Below are 6,699 nucleotides of genomic sequence, written 5' to 3'. Positions count from 1 at the left end.
GTCGAAACCGTTTAACTCTATGGGTAATAGCTCTTCGTGGAATTTGTTTTTGTTTAGGTATTTGACTACGTTCTTAATACGATTACTAACAGGTACGAAGTTGCCACTGGAAACTTCTACAATCAGGGCATTATCAAGTTTTTTCTACAGGTAATGCTAGTTTTCCACCAAATTTACATGACACAAAGGAGTAGTTGGCTCCGGAATCAAATAGTATATTGGTAGGCAAACCATTTACAAGAAAGGTACCTGAAGCGACGTCTGTTGCCTCCTTTGCAGCCTCAAGCGTCATCTGGAAGGCTCTCACCTTCGGCTTTGGTGGAATGTTGGGCCTTCCCACATCTTTCTTCTTTGGGCAATCCTTAGCAATATGCCCTTCTTCACGGCACTCGTAGCACACCCTCTTGTTATTGTGCACTCATTGGCATAGTTCCCCGTTTTCCCACATTTGTAGCAGGTTACTTCCTCGCTACATTTTCCTGAGTGCTTCTTATTGCACTTCTCGCACCATTTCGATTCATTTCCTCCTCCCCCGAACTTCTTTGAACTGAACTTTCTCTTCTTTTTGTTGGGTTTAGCAGACCCTTCAAATTTCCTCTTCTCGCCAACCTCAACCTTGTTGGTAGCTCTTCCCTTAATCATATCCTCCACAGACTTGGCAGCCCAGCTAGCTGCCTCCAGAGTATGTGCCTGATGCACTGGCACCGTGTACTCCCATGGAAATCCCTTTGCGTACTTATCGATTTTCGTCAGCTCATCCGGAACAAGACGTAAGGCAAACTTCATCTTTTCTGTGAAGTTGTTCGGTATTCATTGATTGACATGCTTCCCTTATTCAGGGTTAGGAATTGGTTCTCTAGCTCGAGCAGGTTTTGAGCTGAGCAGTACTTTCATTTGAACTGCACCAAAAACTCTGCCCATGTTAGTTGCAGGGGCTCAATGGGGCTCAGAGTCTTCCCCAAGGTATTCCACCAACGTATAGCGCCTCTTCGAAACTGACGCACTACAAACGTGGTCTGTAGTTTTCCTCTGCAACCGCACATCATGAAAGCTAACTCCATCTCTGAGAACCAATCCATAACCCCGATCGGATCTTCTTTTCTAGTCAAAGTCGATGGCTTGCAAGTCAGAATATCCTTGTACTTGCATCCATTCCTCTCGACTCTGTCATCTTGGTTGTTTTGTCGAACTATTGGTGGGTTGACTTGACCTATGGTTCCACTGTAGTTCCCCTCCTCAGTCTGCCCTTCTTTCAACTCGGGCTGTTCGATCTGTATGGTTGCTTCATCTCGATTTTGTTGGAACAAACGTCTGGTTTCTTGCATTTGACGATCCAACATCGCTTGGATCATCGCTTGTACTCCGGCCATCGTTATTGGCTCATCAACGGCTACCACAACCGGTATTTGCTCAATCACTGGGGGTGGGTTTCTGTTCCCATTTGCATTCACGTTTCCGCTACAGGTCCTTGTCATCTTGATCTATACACCGAATAATGTAAATTTAGATCTTTATTTAGGACTAATGTTCAAATCATCCTTATCTCTCCGAAACATTTACATGCTAGTTCTAATATCGTAGTCGTACGTTTAGAATCCTAAACACATAAGGTTTCCAGATCCGGTCGGCAACAGGACATAGATCCGAATAACTAATAGCATATAAGGCACAAAACATTTAGCACATAAAAGCATTTTAGGCATAATTCCTAAAATAAGCTAGTGCTCACACCTCACAATCGTCGCTTAGCATTCTAAGTTTAAGTCTAGAAATCCTACAAATTCCTAGTTCGCTTAAACTAATGCTCTGATACCAAATGCGACATCCCCATTTTCACGGCCAGAAAAGACCGATTTTGTTTATGCATTGTTTAAAAATCAGAGTAACATTTTAAATAAAAGTGTTGCGGAATTTGTCCCAAAACAAAATATGATAAATATTTATCAAAAGCATTTCCATAGAAATGTATTTAATTAAAAAGACTCGGGATGTCATGTTCGATACAGATCATAAGCATAAACAATACATCATAGGCCTTACTACATTATTATGTATTTACAGGCCTAAAATCCCTTAATCTCTCATCCCAAGACATCACATCTATGCTCATGCGCCACTACCTGTAATACAAGAAACTAAGTGGGTCAGGCTTGGGAGCCTAGTGAGCACATAGGGTTTTCAACCCACAATAAATAAGTTTATTAACTTTATCAATCAACAATAACCCGATTACCCATTCCCGTTATCCTCTCATTACGTCCCTAAACACCTATCATAAGGGACCTAGCCTAAGGATCATCATCGGGATGGACACTACTGCTAAGGGGATTCCTCAGCAGTAAATGTCCTTAAGGCAACCATGTGGGGGATGGAGTACACCTGGTGAGCACACAGTTCAAATAAACACCTACATGTTTCGAGCCTGCTAGTGTTCCACTGGACTGTCTAGAATAGTCCGTGGTCGTCATCTATACTCCGCTAGATGACTGGATCATCAATAACATCTATAATGTGGCCTCTCATTATTTTATTTTGTCACACAGCAATTATTACATCTACCCATGTTTTACCCAACACATTTTGTAGATATAAAATACATATACAGTTTAAATCATTGAAAACATGTATAAAAACGTTCATCCAGCATAGATAGCATGTATTCAGATAATATGCACACATAGCACATAATTTATAAAAAAAATACTTCATATCTATGTATAAGCTGAAAGTAACTATGCAATCACCTGAAAGGTGGTGACTCAGCACTCGGATAGCGCTTCGATACTCTCAAAACAGTTTTCATTTGATAAAACCTAGTACCAATACCACTAGGGTTTAGTCTAACGATAACCGCGACAAATTAATAGTCTGACTATTATTACTATTATATAACCGTTAAATTGCACTCAATATAACTCATAATAATAGCCCAAATAATTATTTTAAGGACCTAATAACATTACTATAATTATTTGAAAGCTATATTAAAAGATGCGTAAGCGTAGCTCACTTACATCAGATTTTCAAGAAGATCGGTCTTTGCTCGGAGCAGCGTTTCCGAAACCGAAAGACCCTTTTTCTCAGGACTCCGAGAGCCTCGGGGCTTCCTTAGGGTGCTAGGAGATTTTTCCTAGGGTTTAGGTGTGGTTTGGAACCTTAGAGAGAGAAAGATTTTAGAGAGAGAAGGGTTTTTGGTGTGATTTGCTCGGCAGCCCTCGCAGGTATTTATAGGCGTGAAGCCTCGGTGGTGCGCTGGGCGTAGGGAGGTTATGTGGGGCGTAATTTCGGATAGGAGCTCCAACTGTCTCGCACGTGTCGACGTCTCGGTGGTGCATCGTAGCTCCGTCTCGGACCAAGTACAACAGCTGTACGCGAGGCGTACTTCTTTCCAACGCGGGGCGTACTCCAGATGATGGGCGTCTCTTCGCTACGCTGGGCTTAACCCTCGCACCAGGTGTCACCATCTCAAGTGAGTTCATCCGACGGCTGGGAAAGTGCCACGTCAGCACTTTCGCATCAGGTCTCGCAAATTCGACTACAAACTTTAAAAATTCGTAACTTTCGCATACGAGCTCCATTTTTTACGCTGTTTATATCCACGCGAAGGTGGGAACGTACTCTACAACTTTCATTTAGACTCCGTCAGCTAATTTTGACTTTATTTTAAATTTTATATTTTTAACAGGCCGGGACAGGATTGGTCTGTTAAAAATCCATAACTTCTTCATCGGACGTCCGTTTTTGTTTGTCTTTTTATCGTTATGCTACTATTAACGAGATCTTCGATTATCGTTTAGGTTGTGTCGGCTAAAAACCAACCAGCTAAAAACCACTCGATCTAATATTCGAATTTCGGGCTGTACACTGCTAACAACCCCTAGTGAGGCTAAGTGTTCCTTTCACTCAACCAAAGACCATTTCTAGAAGACATTTGGGGGGAAATACGACCCGACTCATCGAGTCACCCAAGCGACTCGCCGATTCCCTCCTTTTCCAAAATTATATAGTCGATTATAATGGGTCTTAATGCATCAAAACATAGATTTGGCCTGCTAAGGTCCATTTTATACGTAAAGCTACGAACTTCATGTCCATGCATGGGGTTTTTGGCTTAAAACTCCACGAAAAGTGGTTTTAAAGATGCATGAGCTTCCCATGGCCATAAAGTTGGCACCTTTATGCCATGGGAACCCTTAATGGTTCAAGATCTTATGTGTAACTCCATGATACACACTCAATGCGGATATGGCCTTAGAAATGCCCCCAAAATGATAAGGTCTAAGCCCTATAGGGGATCTATCAAATGAGAAGTCAAGGTTGAAGCTTTTTACCTTGAATGGGATGGAAACAAGTCAAAACCTCTAGATCTATTAGTCCTCTCTTGATCTTCCAAGCTTACTTCTTTTCTTCAAACTTCAAACCACCACAAAACACACAAAAATGGTTCAACATCACTCAAACAAGGTTAGGGATTCAATCTAGGGCTTCTCTAAGTTGGGAGGGGTGATGGAGGCTGGTTTGGGACGAGATAGAGTGTTTAAATAGGGTGCAAACCCTAAATATTAGGGTTTTGTCCAAACAGCTCCTACTCGTCGAGTCGGTCCCCCGACTCGTCGAGTAGATCACTAAAACCCCCTCATAATGTCGAGTCTACTCGACAAGTTGGGCCACCAACTCGCCTAGTCCCATAGTGGAATACCAAAATACATGAATTTAAATACGTACCAGGAACCAGGTGTTAAAAAAATTGATGAAACCTAATGAGAGGCCTTTATTTACTTTACAGACCATCCACAGATTTATCTAGGATTTGTGGACCTTAAAAAGTATTTTATATGATTTATGGCCTTGTTTCCTTGTAAAAATTACAATAAATCAAAGAAATGAAAACAACTTTTGGGATTTTCCAGGTCTACTTATTTTCTTATTGGGATTCTGGGAAATATTTGTTTTGAACAGTAAAGGAGATTTAGATATTTTGTGAATAAGATCCTTTACATGCACTATTAACAATGTACTTTGATCATCAAGCCTTTAAGCTTGATGTTTATCACATGCATCACGGTTTGAAGACCATGCATGGACATATTTTTTTCATAGTGATGTTTTCAAAGGAAAAATGGGATGCATGTGGTGGATAAACATTTAAAACTAGTAAAAATCCATATTTTAGAGTTTGACATCGGTTTTGGTCCTTGGATTTCACCATCAAACAACACGCGCGTTGTTCTTGGGTGTAATCCTACCAAGATCATCATCAAACTCGACATTCATGGGTATGAACATGAATGTTCATAAAGAATGGTGTAGAAGAAGAGGAAAGTGTAAGAAAACTTGTAAAACTTTAAAGAAAAGCGAAGGATAATGACGGAGAGATTGAGGTATTTTACCTAGACTCCTATTTGAGCTTCAAGAACATCCAAGAACACCATAAATTTCATGGTTTTAGGGCAGATTATGGATATTTTCAGATGGGTTTGAGAGAGGAAGAGAGGAATGGAGCGGTTGAGTGTGAGAGAGAAAGAGTGAAAGAAAAGTGAGGAGTATAGGGTTGTGTAAAATGATTAAATGTTTTGGGAAGATAATTTTTGAAGGAGGAGAGAGGGTGGCCGAAATTTTGAAGGGGAGAGGGGCTACCTCTCTCTTCCATTTTTATAAATTTCAAATCTTTTATAAAAATACCGATTTTTTATAAAATATGCACCTTAATATAGATTTTACTCATAAAATCTTGATTTTTGGCTTAGAAAATAAGGTTAAGTATTAATGACTTAAATTTTATTTCTCCTTGATTATATTTTACTAATTTTAGTTATTTTAAATTGATATTATAAAGTCCATACCAAATTTTATGGATTTTTAGGTGTTAAAGTTTCTAAATTTGAGTTTTTAGGGTTTTTAGGGTCTTGAGATTTAATAAATCTTTGGATATCAAAATAAATTGAATCTTTGAGACTTCAAATTATTTTGGGGTTTCCTAACTCTTATTCAAGTAAGAAATAATGTTTATAATTTATTTTTATCGGTTTATTGGCATTTGTATGTAGTGGTTCCAAGATTGAAGCGAAATTGAAGAATTAAGTATACTAGTCATAGTTTCAACTTTGACTTAAGTTCATATGAGACTTGGACCTAATTTCTACTGCTAGGTCAAGTGCATGAAGTGTCTACATGATTCATGCAAAGATGTTCGAGTCAAACAATGACCCGAATATGGATAGTCGCTATCTTTTGATTCTACTTGTTTCCAAGTTTCTAGTAGGTTATAACTATTTACAAAGTCTAGTATGTGTCGTGCCTGTATGTGCAACTAAGTTTATTCAAATTTAGAACCGTCTCAAATTTTGGCGGTTGTCACATTATCTCTGGTATCCAAGTTTGCAGTCAAGTCATTAGACACACAACTCTTTGTTATCATATATTTAATGAACTCTCCGCTATCACTTCTCTTTTGAAATTTTCTTTATTCCAAAACAAGTCTTTTCTTCCTAATGCTCTTCATAGATGTCGAATGTCACTTTCATGTTCCAACAGTTGAGGATTTCTTTGGTGAGGAGCTTGAAATTTGTTATGATGAGGTTTTTATTAGGATTATGTGGTCTCCTATACTTCATCGATAGGAGGGAAAACCTATGCTGGAAATGAAGTTTGTAATCCACAGCTTTTGGATCAAAGTGTGTTTAAATAGCCCTAATACCC

The sequence above is a fragment of the Lactuca sativa genome, chromosome 9, assembly GCF_002870075.4.
Source record: "Lactuca sativa cultivar Salinas chromosome 9, Lsat_Salinas_v11, whole genome shotgun sequence".
NCBI classification, from domain to species: domain Eukaryota; kingdom Viridiplantae; phylum Streptophyta; class Magnoliopsida; order Asterales; family Asteraceae; genus Lactuca; species Lactuca sativa.
This window is presented reverse-complemented; position numbering follows the sequence as displayed.